Source organism: Halichoerus grypus, chromosome 5 (genome assembly GCF_964656455.1).
Source record: "Halichoerus grypus chromosome 5, mHalGry1.hap1.1, whole genome shotgun sequence".
Taxonomy (NCBI): Eukaryota; Metazoa; Chordata; class Mammalia; order Carnivora; family Phocidae; genus Halichoerus; species Halichoerus grypus.
Genome location: NC_135716.1, coordinates 78,798,148 through 78,815,338, shown reverse-complemented (window position 1 = coordinate 78,815,338; position 17,191 = coordinate 78,798,148). Strand labels below are relative to the sequence as shown.

Here is a 17,191-nt window from a genome sequence, read left to right as displayed (position 1 = left end):
AAAACACATAAAACATAAAGGATTTTTTATTTACTAAAACAACTATTGTACTAAGTACTCTACCATTGAATTCATTCTCTGTACTAAGATAAGTACTGTGGCAAGTGTTGTGGATAGAAAAATAATATGTAAACTTGCTGTTATGGGGCTCATGTTTGGTCTGATAGAAAGGTACCATTTATAATGTACTGTGTCCTCAGTGGCCACCATATGATGTGCTATGTGCTTATGGTAATTTATGCTCAGTGCTCACTGATGACATACAGAATGTCCATCATATGGCATCCTAGGTAACCATTGTATGTGCTTAGTGCCCATCATATGTTATGCTGTGCCCATCATACAGCATGCAAATTACCCATCGTATGGTATGCTGGGTGACTTTTTACACTACTCAATGCTCATTATATGGCGTGCTGAGTGTCAATCATAAAGCGTGCAAAGTGCAATGTATGGTTGCTAAGTGATCATCATAATACATGCTAAATGCCCATCACATGGTGTGCTAAGTACCACTGTATGGCTTGCTAAGTGCTTTTGTATGGAAAGTTATGTGTGGGGGTCCATGGAGGGTAAAAGGCATATTAATCTTGGGCAAATTAAGGAATGTTTCAGAGAAGGAGTAACATTCTTTGCTGCCCCTTAAATGATGAATTAAAAGCATAGGATTGTGTCAGACAAATCTAAGTTGAGTCTCATCTCTGCATATCCGTAGCTGTGCTATTGGTCAAACTATTTAGTATGTCTGAATCACCATTTCCTGATCTGTGAAATGGGGCTAATACTATGCAACCCATATAGTTGTGGAAATGAAATAAGATACCATATACACGACACTTGAAAACATGGCTCTAGAGTTTAGTCTTCAATCCGTGGCCTTCATCTACTAACTGGTAACCTTGGACAAGTTATGTGAATTCTCATTGCACATGAGTTATATGTAAATGGAAGACCACAGTTTATAGTCTCAGGGCTAATATTAGATGAGCACATTCAGGTAAATAATGCTTAGCAACATTCTTTACACATAGTAATAAGTGTTAGTAAACATTTGTTATTCTTAATTTATGGTAAATGTTCATGGCTCAATAACTAGCAACCATTACCCCTAGATATTGATCTAGAAATGTTTAAAAATATTGGAGTAGCCAGGCAGAGAAGCAAAATACACTACACAAGGAGATACATGGAATATTTTGACTCTGTTTTTAGGGTTCATTTTGAGCATATTAGAGAAAGGGCATAAGGTAGGAATGGAAAATAAACCTAGAGGGTAATCATTATCATCATAATAATATTCAATGATTGTTAGTGTTATTAAGCCATTTTTTTTTAGTATGTCAGGTCTGGAGGGTATGGAAAGTATATATTGAAGTCACACTTTAACAGATACTTTTTAATTGCCTACCTCCAAATTAACCCTCACTCTGATTCAAATGCATTTCTTTTTTTTTTTTTTTACTAACAGGAATCCTATTTTGTTCATGTGTCAGTGAGACCTTAGCCCAGGGAATACAAGATGATCAGTCCAAACTAAACAGAGTCACAGAATTCCCTAGTGATTGACCTGGAAAAGGCACTCAATTCTGGCCGACAAGACATGTGTTAAAGAACAAGGATTGTAAGAAAAACTGTCTCTGATTGCCCTGATGACATTTTGCTGCCATCCTTTGAACTCTGTTGTGCTGAGGGTCTGATGGCTGGTGCTGAAGCAGTCCTCTTGGGTCAAGAGACCTATGGGCAAATGGCCACATGCTGAGGAAGCTGCAGTGAAAGAGCACTAATCCAGGGCAGGATGTTCAGGGATATCACTTATTTATATTACTCAGTAATGAACACAGTGATTTTAACTTCTGAAAGGGACATGTGACTAAACTTGGATGCAGAATGGCCAAGTTAAATGGGCTATGTCACATCATGTAGTTTTGTGAGGGCCTTTACAATGAAAACAGATACAGGAGAGGAAATAGATTTGAATGGAATGAAAATGAGGTTTTTTTCCAGAATTGTTCATTAGAATGTACATAAATGCAATTAAAATAAGTTAATAATGAATACCTAAACAGATTAGATTAGTATATCCTTTTTTTTTTTTAAGATTTTATTTATTTGACAGAGAGACACAAAGCGAGAGAGGGAGCACAAGCAGGGGGGTTGGGAGAGGGAGAAGCAGGCTCCCTGCTGAGCAGGGAGCCCGATGCAGGGCTCAATCCCAGGACCCTGGGATCATGACCTGAGCCAAAGGCAGACACTTAACGACTGAGCCACCCAGGAGCCCTTAGATTAGAATATCCTTTCAAGTTTAGTATTGATGGAACAGGAAAAGATGGATATTAACTTGGCAAGATAGAGGCTTAAGAGCCATTTTCCTTGTATCACACAGACCCCAGTGTTGGTGATTATCAAGACATTATTGTGGAGGAAAGTGTGAAATCGACATCATTAGTGAAGAAACATTTGAGATAATTCAAAATAGTATCCAGGTTAGACAGAAAGGTGAGTGAGAGCCAAAGAGTTTCCATGAGGCATGAGGACCAGAAAAGGCCTGTCTACAAAGTGATGAGTGCAAGTGTTGTCCTTAAGAGTATAAGATCCCAAGGTAGAATGCTTTTAAAATTATAACTGTCAGGGATGGTAAAGGGGTTTAGGACCTGTGTGGTCAGAGATAAAAATATGTGTTGTTAAGTCATCTGGTAAATAAAGACGAGCGGTGAAGGGAGAGAATCTGATGTATAATAGAGTGTAGTGTGCTTTAATAGGTGGTAGATTCTATAAAAAATAAAGAGAACTCTGGGGAGATGGTGGAGCTGAGGCTCTCTTGATACAGACGTGGAAACTGAGGCTGGTGCCTTCTCAGACTGTGAGGTGTGTGGTCTACGTGATAGTCACTTTGGGCAGCAGTTTACTGTTACTTTTAATAGTAGTCAGGTGGTACCAATATGGCATTAAAATACATTTTTAGACTACCGAAGGGAACATGAAGTCATAGTGAATTTACAGGCTTAATTAATAATTCTAAAAATAAAGTACATCAGACTTAATTGCCTTGAATGACAGGCAAGGGTTTGATCATAACAGGTGGTCATTGTAGGTCTTTGTCATCAAAATAATTCTTCTGATTTCCAGACAAAGAGGGGGGAGGGTCAGGAACAAAGTCTCAGAGGCTTTTCAGGTCTCAATCCTCTTACAGCTGACCTGTCTCTGGGCCTGGCAGAGAGGCCTCCTGGTCCAGACCCGAGTTTGACCAGGTTGAATTCAAGGCATAAAGTGAGCTTTCTATCACTTTTAATGCTATTTTTATTAGTTTTCTGATAACGCTTCATACCAAAATGCCCAAACCTAATATCTTTATATTCCCAGTGTTATCTAAACCTATGAACTCTCTGACCAAAAGTATACCATTAAGACATACTCTCTTCAGTAAAGAAAATGTTATCTCCATTTCTTTTTATTGATTACCTTCAAGTCTGTGTTGTAAGTCTGATTGTGATGATCCGACCGCGACTGCCTCTGTATGGTCCTCTGTATGGCCACACACCACTGCCTCTAACCACAGCTTCCAATATCATTTCTGCACTCAGGAGGTGGCTTTTAAATTTATGTGCATCATTATCATGCTAAACTGGTCATTAGATTGGGGAGAGCACCTAAAGAAATGTCTTTTACTGCAAACAAATGCGAGGGATCAAATTTTAAATCACTTAAACTGGATAGCACTGCATATTAAGTTTCTAATGTAGAACTCTAATTACCCTCAAATGAGGAATCACAACTCACAAAAGCAACTAATATATTGAGGACGGGGAAGGATTTACATGGAGATACTATTTGCTTATCTCAGTATCAGTGCTGATGTGTTAATTTTCTCTCTCCATTACTGACAGTGAAGGAGAATGAAGCAAAGCCATACACCGAGCACAGAGTAAAGGAAACGATGCTTGTGATTAAGGGATAAGCAAGGAACACTTGGCTGTATTTCAATGTATCACTCATAACAAGAGCTCTGTCTTTAGATATGAGCCTATAGAAAGAGCCTGTAGAAATTTAGGAAAATTACTTTATATCATTAAAACACTTTTGAAGGATACATTTATGACTGTAGCTAAGATTCTAAAATTCACAGGTCCTAAAAGCAATAATAGTAAGCACCTCTATTCTTTCCAACATGCTTGCACGAATAAATGATCACTTAAATAAATGAAATGCATATTGCTCCTAATACTTGATCTGCGATTCTATTCCAGTGCCATGACTTCAGAGTGGTATTATGTTGGACGAATTACATTTTTGGTTTGTTCTTCAATAAAGTGGAGAAAATAATTGAACCTGCCTTATGGAGTGTTGAAGAGTAAATGAGATAATAATGTGCCCAAGTTCTTACTACAATACTCAGCTCATAGCCAGTGCTCAATAAATGTTAATTCTAATTACAATTACAAAAACTTTTATTTTTTTAATTATTTATTTTTTTATTATGTTATGTTAATCACCATACAGTACATCATTAGTTGTTGGTGTAGTGTTCCATGATTCATTGTTTGCGTATAACACCCAGTGTTCAATGCAGTACATGCCCTCTTTAATACCCATCACCAGGCTAAACCACCCCCCCCACGCCCCTCCCCTCTAGAACCCTCAGTTTGTTTCTCAGAGTCCATAGTCTCTCATGGTTTGACCCCGCCTTCAATTCCCCCCCTTCATTTTTCCCTTCCTGTTATCTTCTTCTTTTTTTATTTTTTTAACATATAATGTATTATTTGTTTCAGAGGTACAGGTCTGTGATTCAACAGTCTTACACAATTCACAGCACTCACCATACCACATACCCTCGTCAATGTCTATCACCCAGCCACCCCATCCCTCCCACCCCCAACCACTCCAGCAACCCTCAGTTTGTTTGCTGAGATTAAGAATTCCTCATATCGGTGAGGTCATATGATACATGTCTTTCTCTGATTGACTTATTTCGCTCAGCATAACACCCTCCAGTTCCATCCACCTCATTGCAAATGGCAAGATCTCATTCCTTTTGATGGCTGCATAATATTCTGTTGTGTGTGTGTGTGTGTGTGTGTGTATATATATATATATATATATATATATATATATATATATATACCACATCTTCTTTATCCATTCATCTGTTGATGGACATCTTGGCTCTTTCCAAAGTTAGGCTATTGTGGACATTGGTGCTATAAACATCGGGGTGCATGTACCCCTTCGGATCACTACATTTGTATCTTTGGGGTAAATACCCAGTAGTGCAATTGCTGGATCCCATATGGTAGCTCTATTTTCAACTTTTGGAGGAACCTCCATACCATTTTCCAGAGTGGCTGCACCAGCTTGCATTCCCACCAACAGTGTAGGAGGGTTCCCCTTTCTCCACATCCCTGCCAACATCTGTCGTTTCCTGACTTGTTAATTTTAGCCATTCTGACTGGTGTGAGGTGGTATCTCATTGGTTTTGATTTGGATTTCCCTGATGCCGAGCGATGTTGAGCACTTTTTCATGTGTCTGTTGGCCATTTGGATGTCTTCTTTTGAAAAGTGTCTGTTCATGTCTTCTGCCCATTTCTTGATTGGATCATTTGTTCTTTGGGTGTTGAGTTTGAGAAGTTTTTTATAGATTTTGGATACTAACCCTTTATCTGATATGTCATTTGCAAATAATTCTTCTCCCATTCTGTCGGTTGTCTTTTGGTTTTGTTGACTGTTTCTTTTACTGTGCAAAAGCTTTTTATCTTGATGAAGTCCCAAAAGTTCATTTTTGCCCTTGTTTCCCTTGCCTTTGGCAATGTTTCTAGGAAGAAGTTGCTGTGGCTGAGGTCGAAGAGGTTGCTACCTGTGTTCTCCTTTAGGATTTTGATGGACTCCTGTCTCACATTTAGGTCTTTCAACCATTTGGAGTCTATTTTTGTGTATGGTGTAAGGAAATGGTCCACTTTCATTCTTCTGCATGTGGCTGTCCAATTTTCCCAACACCATTTCTTGAAGAGACTGTCTTTTTGCCATTGGACATTCTTTCCTGCTTTGTCGAAGATTAGTTGACCATAGAGTTGAGGGTCCATTTCTGGGCTCTCTATTCTGTTCCATTGACCTATGTGTCTGTTTTTGTGCCAGTACCATACTGTCTTGATGGTGACAGTTTTGTAATAGAGCTGGAAGTCCAGAATTGTGATGCCACCTACATTGCTTTTCTTTTTCAACATTCCTCTGGCTATTCGGGGTCTTTTCTGGTTCCATACACATTTTAGGATTATTTGTTCCATTTTTTTGAAAAAAGTAGATGGTATTTTGATAGGGATTGCATTGAATGTGTAGATTGCTCTAGGTAGCATGGACATCTTCGCAATATTTCTTCTTCCAATCCATGAGCATGCAATGTTTTTCCATTTCTTTGTGTCTTCCTCAATTTCTTTCATGAGTATTTTATAGTTTTCTGAGTACAGATCCTTTGCCACTTTGGTTAGATTTATTCCTAGGTATCTTATGTTTTTGGGTGCATTTGTAAATGGGATCGACTCCTTAATTTCTCTTTCTTCTGTCTTGTTGTTGGTGTATAGGTATGCCACCGATTTCTGTGCATTGATTTTATTGCCTGCCACTTTACTGAATTCCTGTATGAGTTCTAGCAGTTTTGGGGTGGAGTCTTTTGGGTTTTCCACATAAAGGATCATATCATCTGCAAAGAGTGAGAGTTTGACTTCTTCTTTGCCAGTTTGGATGCCTTTTATTTCTTTTTGTAGTCTGATTGCTGTGGCTAGGACTTATAATACTATGTTGAATAGCAGTGGTGATAGTGGACATCCCTGCCATGTTCCTGACCTTACGGGGAAAGCTGTCAGTTTTTCCCCATTGAGAATGATATTCGCTCTGTGTTTTTCATAGATGGCTTTTATGATATTGAGGTATGTACCATCTATCCCTACACTCTGAAGAGTTTTGGTCAAGAAAGGATGCTGTACTTTGTCAAATGCTTTTTCTGTATCTATTGAGAGGATCATACAGTCTTTTTCTTTCTTTTATGAATGTATTGTATCACATTGATTGATTTGTGGATGTTGAACCAACCTTGCAGCCCAGGGATAAATCCCACTTGGTTGTGGTGAATAATCCTTTTAATGTACTGTTGGATCCTATTGGCTAGTATTTTGGTGAGAATTTTTGCATCCATCTTCATCAGGGATATGGGTCTGTAATATTCCTTTTTGATGGGGTCTTTGTCTGGTTTTGGGATCAAGGTAATGGTGGCCTCATAAAACGAGTTTGGAAGTTTTCCTTCCATTTCTATTTTTTGGAACAGTTTCAGAAGAATAGGTGTTAATTCTTTAAATGTTTGGTAGAATTCCCCTGGGAAGCCATGTGGCCCTGGGCTTTTGTTTGTTGGGAGATTTTTGATTACTGCTTCAATTTCCTTAGTGGTTATAGGTCTGTTCAGATTTTCTATTTCTTCCTGGTTCAGTTTTGGTAGTTGATACATCTCTAGGAATGCATCCATTTCTTCCAGATTATCTAATTTGCTGGCATATAGTTGCTCATAATATGTTCTTATAATTGTTTGTATTTCTTTGGTGTTGGTTGTGATCTCTCCTCTTTCATTCATGATTTTATTTATTTGGGTCCTTTCTCTTTTCTTTTTGATAAGTTGGCCAGGGGTTTATCAATCTTGTTAATTCTTTCAAAGTACCGGCTCCTAGTTTCGTTGATCTGTTCTACTGTTCTTTTGGTTTCTATTTCATTGATTTCTGCTCTGATCTTTATTATTTCTCTTCTCCTGCTGGGTTTAGGTTTTATTTGCTGTTCTTTCTCCAGCTCCTTTAGGTTTAGGCTTAGGTTGTGTATTTGAGACCTTTCTTGTTTCTTGAGAAAGGCTTGTATTACTATATACTTTCCTCTTAGGACTGCCTTTGCTGCATCCCAAAGATTTGGAACAGTTGTGTTTTCATTTTCATTTGTTTCCATGAATATTTTTAATTGTTCTTTAATTTCCTGGTTGACCCATTCATTCTTTAGTAGGATGCTCTTTAGCCTCCATGTATTTGAGTTCTTTCTGACTTTCCTCTTGTGATTGAGTTCTAGTTTCAAAGCATTGTGGTCTGAAAATATGCAGGGAATGATCCCAATCTTTTGTTGCCAGTTGAGACCTGATTTGTGACCTAGGATGTGATCTATTCTGGAGAATGTTCCATGGGCACTAGAGAAGAATGTGTATTCTGTTGAAAAAGAGAAAGAAGAAGATAAAAACAAACAAAGAAAAAAACATAATATGATCAAATATGATCAGGCTGGTGTATAGATCAGTGCCACACACTAGATTTTGGGCATATTTTGGTCTGTTAGAAGAAAGTATCTCCCAAAATTTTAAAGAAAGAAAAACTTATATATGTACAAAAATAATGGTAAATATGATGAAGGGATGGAATGAGTGTAAAGATGGAAATTATAAAAGATTTTATAAAAGGAGTTGGTAAGATAAGAAGTTGGTTGAAAAAAGAAAGAAGAGGATTTAAAAAAAAAGAACAGAGAGAATGTGATCAGGCAGGAGACTAGAATGAAGCCATACACTAGAGATTTAGGGTATATTTTGGTCTGTTAGAAGAAACTGTATCCCAAAATTTTAAAGAGAGAACAAAATATATATATATACCAAAAGTAAGGTTAACTACTAAGAAGGGATAGAATATGATTTTAAAAATGAAAAATATAAAAGATTTTTTAAAAAAGTGATTGATAAGATGTTGGTTGAAAAAGGGAAAAAGAAAAATTAAAAAAAAGAAAAGAAGAAGTTAAAAAGAAATTAACTTTGAAAGACTAAAGCATCATGGGAAAAAGGCAATGAATTCTATGTGCAGTATTCCCCTAGTGCTGGAGTTCTGCCATTGTCAGTGATCGGTAAACTTGGTCTTGGCTTGCTGTTCTTGCTGATCTTCTGGGGGAGTGGCCTATTGCAGTGGTTCTGAAATGTCTTTGCAGGAGGCAGAATTGCCCCACCCTTGCTGGTCTGGGCTAGGTAATCTGCTTGGGTTTGCTCTCAGGAGCTTTTGTTCCCTGCAAGCTTTACGTACAGCTTTGGAGGCTGAGAGTGAAAATGGTGGCCTCCCAATCTCCACCCTGGAGGAGCCAAGAGCTCGGGGCCCTGCTCCTCAGTGAGCCCCCAGAGAAAAGCAATCAATCACTCCCGTCTTCCCGGTCTCCGGCCGCACTCCGTGCTCACCCGGCCTGTGACCGAGTATTTCTATCTCTGGCACATGACCCCGTGTGGAGTCTCCAAACCCAGCAGATCCCTGCAGTATGCTCCCATACTACTCCTCCCAGGGGAGGAAGGGGAGTCTCCCCAGATCTGCTGCTTGTTGGGTCCCTGCTGGAAAAGCAGTGGCCTGACTGTGCCGCGGATCACAGTTTATGGCAACCCCGAGCTGAGAGCCCACTCCTCAGCTCCATCTCTGCAGCCGGCTTCCGTGCTCCAATACCTGGGAGTTCTGCCACACTCAGGCACCCCCAGTCTTTCTCTGACCCCGAGGGTCCTGAGACCACACTGTCCCAGCAAGGGTTCCACCCCCTGCTTAGCCACTGGAGCAACATCCCTCAGTAGAGCTGACTTCTAAAAGTTCCGATTTTGTGCTCTGCTGCTTTATCATTTGCCAGAAGTGGCAGACTGAGGCCCCCTCCCCCACTGTCTATCCTCCCGAATATCGCCTCGGATTCACTTCTCCACTTGCATGTCCTACCTTCCAGAACGTGGTCGCTTTTCTGTTCAGAGAATTGCTGCTATTCTTTTCTTTGATCTCCTGTTGTGTTCATAGATGTTCAGAATGGTTTGATCCCTATCCAGCTGAATTCCTGGGACCAGAGGAAATTTAGGTCTCCTACTCCTCCACCACCTTGCTCTTCCCCTCCGCAAAAACTTTTAAATAGAGTTTTCTCTGGTCTGTCTATATGTTCATCCCATTCTTTAAAGAACTCACAATTTTAACTGTATAGCATTATATATTCATGAGTTGCAAAATACATGTTGCATTCATGTCTCAGTTCAGTAACTTTTGACTGAATATCCACTTAACTGTAAGCATGGCTATGTCAGTCAGAAAATTCATGAAATTATGAATAAAACCAATGTGACTAAGAACTAACATGACCAATATTGAATCACAATATCGTTTCATGAAAAATTGAACATGGCAGGCAACTCTATTCTCTGAAATTGCAGGTATCTTAATTTATAACACTAAAGTTATTTATCCTTGCACCTAGCATTTATTGGGTGCTTACTATTTATGATGCACCACGCTAAATATTAAGGACACAGGAATAAAGAGACTAAGTTAAATATTTCTTCCCTGATATTGCTTAAATCTGTATGATTAATTTAACATATAGGATGCCTGATTGCAGAGCACCGAGCATTGTGCTGGAAGTAAAAAATAGTTAAGGGAGTTCTTGTTTCAAGGTTTTTTGGTTTTGTTTTGTTTAGCATCTTTTTTTGAAAAAAGATTTTATTTAGAGAGAGAGAGAGAAAGAGCGTGCACGCACAAGGATGAGGGAGGAGCAGAGGGGAGGAGGAGTGGAGAGGAGGAGGGAGGGGGAAAGAATCTCAAGCAGATATCCTGAGTGCAAAGCCTGAGGTAAGTTCGATCCCATAACCCTGAGATGATGACCTGAGCTGAAACCAAAAGTTGGACGCTCAACCAACAGAGCCACACAGGCACCCCTCAAGGGTTTATAGCAGGAGAAAGCTTTGGCTTTTACTGTCCAAGTAAAAGACAGAAGGCAAGTGTGTTAATCTGCTCAGGCTGCTATAACAATATACCGTGGACTGTGTGGCTTCAACAGTAGTTTATTTTTCACTGTTCTGGAGGTTGGGAATTCCAAGATCAAGGTGCTGGCAAAGTAGGTTTCATTCGGGACTCTTCTCTTGGCTCTCTGGGGAGTCTCCATCTTGCTCTGTGCTCCCATGACCTCTCTGTGCACTCACAGAGAAAGATCAAGAGTGAGAGCAAGAGAGAGAGGGTGCAAGCTCTCTGGTATCTCTTCGTGTAAAGGCACTCATCCCATCACATGGACCACACCTTCATGACCTCATCTGAATCTAATTACCTCCCCAAGGCCTTATCTCCAAATACCATCATATTGGGGGTTAAGGCTTCAACATACAAATTTTTGGTGGACACAGTTCAGTCCATGAGAGCAAAAGCCTAAACAAATTTGAACTGAAGCCTCAGTTTAAATCCAAGACTCTTTAAAAATCCAGAAATGTGTCCAGAAAAAGTATCAGTCTGTCTGCAAAACTTAACAACACAAGGCTATGACTATCTTGGCCTGGGCTCTCAGTGGAGCACAAGGTATTGTTAGAAATGCTTTTATCCACAGACTTGCCCTCACAGGACCTTGGGTTTAAATTTATACTATACCCAGTGGCGAAGTGGTTCAGGCTTGATAGTTCCCCCAGTTGTGATATGGTGAAACCACCCTCAACTCACATGTACAGGTTTCTCAAGATGAAGAACAACCAAAAATTTTGTCACATTTTCACATAATCAACAGTTACAAATTACAGCAGAAAACAAACTTCTTTTTTTAAAGATCAGAAGAAAGCATAAACATAAAGCAATACTATATGTCAAGAATTTCACCCCACAGCCCCTGGCAACCACCATTCTACTCTCTGCTTCTTTGTGTTTGACTTTTTTAGATTATACATATAAATCAGATGATGCACTCTTTCTTGTCTTTCTCATTCTGGCTTGTTTCACTTGGTGTAATGTCCTCTAGTTTACCAAAGTTCTCACAAATGGCAGAATTTCCTTCCTTTTTCTGGCTGAATAATATTCTATTGTGTGTTTATACCACATTTTCTTTATCCATTCATGCAGCAACAGAGACTTAGGTTATTTCCAAATATTGGCTACTGTGAATAGTGCTGCAATGAACATAGACATGCAGATATATCTGTGGGATCCTGACTTCATTTCCTTTGGCTATATAACCAAAAGTGAGATTGCTGGATCATATGGGAGTTTGTATTTTAACTTTTTTGAGGAACTCCCTATTGGTTCTGTAATGGCTGTGCCAGTTTACATTTCCACCAACACTCTATGAGTTCCCTTTTCTTCCTCCCCTCAGCAACAGCTGTTATCTCTTGTCTTTTTCCTCCTAGCCACTCTAAGAGGTGTGCAGTGATTAATTTCATTGTGGTTTTGATTTATGTTTCCCTAATGATTGGGTGATTAGTGATTTGAGCAATTTTTCATATACATCTTGGCCATTTGTATGTCTTCCTTGGAAAAAAATGTCTGTTCAGGTCCTTCACTAATTTTTCAACTGTTTTTGTTTTGGATTTTGCTTGCTCCTTTCTTTCTTTCTTTCTTTTTTTAAGATTTTATTTATTTATTTGACAGAGGGAGGCACAGCGAGAGAGGGAACACAAGCAGGGGGAGTGGGAGAGGGAGAAGCAGGCTTCCCGCTGAGCAGGGAGCCTGATGCGGGGCTCGATCCCAGGACCCTGGGATCATGACCCGAGCCAAAGGCAGACGCTTAACGACTGAACGACCCAGGCGCCCCTGCTTGCTTGTTTCTTTTTTGTTTTGTTTTGGTTTTGGTTTTTGCTATGGAGTTGTAGGAGTCCCTTATATGTTTTGGATAGTAATCCCTTATCAGATACCTGTTTGCAGATATTTTCTCCTATTCCCTAGGTTGCCTTTTCATTTTGTGGATGGTTCCTTTTGTTGTGCAGAGGCTTTCTAGTTTTATGTAGTCCCACTTGATTTTTTTTTTTCATTTTTTTTTCTTTTGTTGTTTATGCTTTTGGTGTCAAATCCAAAAAAAATATTGCCAAGCCCATCCCAAGGAAGTTTTCCCCTATGTTTTGTTCAAGGAGTTTTACACTTTTAGATCTTTCATATAAGTCTTTAATCCATTTTGAGTTAAATTTTGTTTCTGGTATAAGATAAGGGTACAATTTGATTCTTTGGATGTGGATATCCGGTTTTCCTAACACTTTTTATTGAGGAGACTATCATTTGTCCATTGTATATTCTTTGAACCTTTATAAAAGATTATTTGACAATATATTCAGGGGTAAGGGAAATGGGGGGATGTTGGTTAAAAGGTACAGACTTTCAGTTCTGACATTTGCAAGTTCTAGGGATGTGAGGTTCAGCATGGTGACCTCAGTTAATAATGTCATATTACATACTTGAAATCTCATTTATTATTCTCTCTTGTCCTTTACAATGAGAAGTACAAGAGAATAAGTCTTAAGTGTTCTCACAGCATATAAAAATGATGTATGAGGTGATGGATGTATTAATTAACTTCATTATGGTAAACATTTCACAATATACATGTATCAAATCATTACCATGTTGCACACCTTAAATATATACACAATTTTTATTTATCAGCTATACCTTGGTAAAACTAGGAAAAAGGACACATTTATTTATTTTAAAGATTTTATTTATTTACTTATTTGAGAGAGAGAGAGAGAACACAGAGGAAGAGTGAGAGGGAGAAGCAGACTTCCCGCTGAGCAGAGATCCTGGGGCTCGATCCCAGGACCATGAGATCATGACCAGAGCTGAAGGCAGACGCTTAACTGACTGAGCCACCCAGGCACCCCAGAAAAAGGACACATTTTAAAAATTAATTGATTAAATTTAATTTAAAAAGAATTTCAGATGTTGAGTGAACAAATATAAACTATTATATATGAATAGTTAATATATTTTCAACAATAACACTAAACAAAAATTGTTCACACAAATTTGAAAAAGAAATGAGTGAAATGCCTGGGAAAAGAATGTCCCAAGTTAAAACTTTGAGGATAACTAATAAATTATCACAGTCAAAAGAGAACCTAATAACTTATAAAATACAACATTATTCTCAATATAAAACTGAAAAAATGGAAACTGAAATTAAGAGAGTTTAGGAGTTATAGAAGCAAAAATGAGATGCTTTCACACAGAAATTTTTGTGTCAGTGATAAAGAATAGTGTGAGTAAGAGAAACACTATTTGACATATTTTTTAGGAATTGAGGATAGACAAAATTCTTCTGATTCAGAAACCACAAGTATTAAGAAAGATAAATAAAAAGAAATATACGTTTAGACTGTTTTATGGTATGTTCCAGAATGCCAAAAGAAAAGAGAAAAATGTATTAGTAGCCAGAGAAAAAAGATCATGCATTTTATAATCATAATGGAAACCAGATATATTTTTAGGTATTAGTATTAAGTATTTGTTACATAAGTACTAAACTTTGCAATGCCAAAAACTGTATTAGTTTCCTAGGATTGCCATTACAAAGTACCACAAACTGGGTGGCTTCAAATAACAGAAATTTATTCTCACACAGTTCTGAAGGCTATATGTCCAAGATCAAGATGTCAATAAAGCCGAGCTCCTTTTGAGACTCTGGAGAGGAATTTCTCCTTTCCAGTTTCTAGTGGTAGCGATCAGTGCTTGGCATTCCCTGGCTGGCAGGGGCACCGCTCCTATTTCTGCGTCCATCATCACGTGGCGTTCCCCCTGTGTTTCTCGTTTCCTCTAAGGATATCAGTCATGTTGAATTAAGGACCCTTGACTCTGGTATGACTTTATCTTAACTAATGACATCTGCAATGACCATATTTGCAAAGAGGGTCACATTCTGAGATAGTAGACATATCTTTTGGATACAATTAAATCCCTAAAAAAATGTGTCAATATAACAAACGGAGGACGTTATGAGAGCAGAGAAAAGGAACAGCTATTCCAAACTAGGATGCATAGGCAGACGGTATTTGAGGGCGTGGTGCTTAAATAGTCTAGCATAAGAATTTCTTAAGGCCAATATAAAGAAAATTGGTATTTTTCCAAGGTTCAGTAAATTCTATAAAACATGAAACTCAACCTTGCTGATGGTAGACTGATGTCAGAGAAGATGGTATCCTTGAATAGATGAGAACACATGGGGTTGTTCTGACAGTTACTATGATATAGGTTATAGTGGAACCACCAGATGTGAAAAAAATCTCCCAGGTTAATCAGATATGCATGGCTAATAAGAGAAAAGAGAGAATGGAATTTTGGAAGTTACCAACATGTATGGAAAGGGCAAAGGAAGGGGAACTTCCAAACGGGGCTTAGAATATCAGATGGAATAAAAAGAGAGAAAGGCAGTGTTGAACCCAGAAGGGATGGGTTGGGTATGAACTGTCTAAAAGAGATTAAGCAAGGGAAGGATGTGCCTGTGTTCACTGGATTCGGCAAATAGGCTCTTTTTTTTTTTTTTTTTAATTTTATTATGTTATGTTAGTCACCATACAATACATCATTGGTTTTTGATGTGGTGATCCACGATCCATTGTTTTCGTATAACACCCAGTGCTCCATGCAGTACGTGCCCTCCTTAATACCATCGCCGGGCTAACCCATTCCCCCTCCCCCCTCCCCTCTAAAACCCTGTTTGTTTCTCAAGGTCCATAGTCTCTCATGGTTCATCTCTCCCTCCAATTCCACCCCCCCCCATTTTTCCCTTCCTTCTCTTAATGTCCTCCATGCTATTTCTTATGTTCCACAAATAAGTGAAACCATATGATAATTGAATTTCTCTGCTTGACTTATTTCACTTAGCATAATCTCCTCCAGTCCCATCCATGTTGGTGTAAAAGTTGGGTATTCATCTTTTCTGATGGCTGAGTAATATTCCATTGTATATATGGACCACATCTTCTTTATCCATTCATCTGTTGAAGGGCATCTCGGCTCTTTCCACAGTTTGGCTATTGCGGACATTGCTGCTATGAACATTGGGATGCATATGGTCCTTCTTTTCACTACTTCTGTGTCTTTGGGGTAAATACCCAGGAGTGCAATTGCTGGGTCATAGGGTAGCTCTATTTTTAAATTTTTGAGGCACCTCCACACTGTTTTCCAAAGTGGCTGTACCAGCTTGCATTCCCACCAACAGTGTAAGAGGGTTCCCCTTTCTCCACAACCTCTCCAACATTTGTTGTTTCTTGCCCCGTCCATTTTGGCCATTCTAACTGGTGTAAGGTGGTATCTCAATGTGGTTTTGATTTGGATTTCCCTGATGGCTAATGATGATGCACATTTTTTCATGTGTCTGTTAGCCATTTGTATGTCTTCTTCAGAGAAGTGTCTTTTCATATCTTCTGCCCACTTTTTGACTTGATTATTTGTTTTTTGGGTGTTGAGTTTGAGAAGTTCTTTATAGATCTTGGATACAAGCCCTTTATCTGTAGTGTCATTTGCAAATATCGTCTCCCATTCTGTGGGTTGCCTCTTTGTTTTGTTGACTGTTTCCTTTGCTGTGCAGAAGCTTTTTATCTTGATGAAATCCCCAAAGTTCATTTTTGCTTTTGTTTCACTAGCTTTTGGAGATGTATCTTGAAAGAAGGTGCTGTGGCCAATGTCAAAGAGGTTACTGCCTATGTTCTCCTCTAGGATTTTGATGGATTCCTGTCTCACATTGAGGTCTTTCATCCACTTTGAGTTTATCTTTGTGAATGGTGTTAGAGAATGGTCGAGTTTCATTCTTCTGCATGTGGCTGTCCAATTTTCCCAGCACCATTTATTGAAGAGACTGTCTTTTTTCCATTGCATGTTTTTTCCTGCTTTGTCAAAGATTATTTGACCATAGAGTTGAGGGTCCATATCTGGGCTCTCTATTCTGTTCCGTTGGTCTATATGTCTGTTTTTCTGCCAGTACCATGCTGTCTTGGTGATCACAGCTTTGTAATATAGCTTGAAATCGGGCAACGTGATGCCGCCAGCTTTGTTTCTCTTTTTCAACATTTCCTTGGTGATTCGGGGTCTTTTCTGATTCCATACAAATTTTAGGATTGTTTGTTTCAGCACTTTGAAAAATGTCATTGGAATTTTGATCGGGATGGCATTGAAGGTATAGATTGCTCTGGGTGGCATAGACATTTTAACAATGTTTATTCTTCCGATCCATGAGCATGGAATATTTTTCCATCTTTTTGTGTCTTCTTCAATTTCTTTTATGAGTGTTTTGTAGTTCCTAGAGTATAGATCCTTTACTTCTTTGTTTAGGTTTATTTCGAGGTATCTTACGGTTTTTGGTGCTATTGTAAATGGAATCGTTTCCCTAATTTCTCTTTCTACAGTTGCGTTGTTAGTGTATAAGAAAGCAACTGATTTCTGTGCACTGATTT

General features: G+C 38.7%; 1 protein-coding gene across 3 annotated transcripts in view; it reads left to right on the top strand.

Moving 5' to 3' along the window:
- SNTG1 (syntrophin gamma 1) overlaps positions 1-17,191 on the top strand; it is a 922,421-nt gene that overhangs the window by 231,219 nt on the left and 674,011 nt on the right. The window lies entirely within an intron of this gene.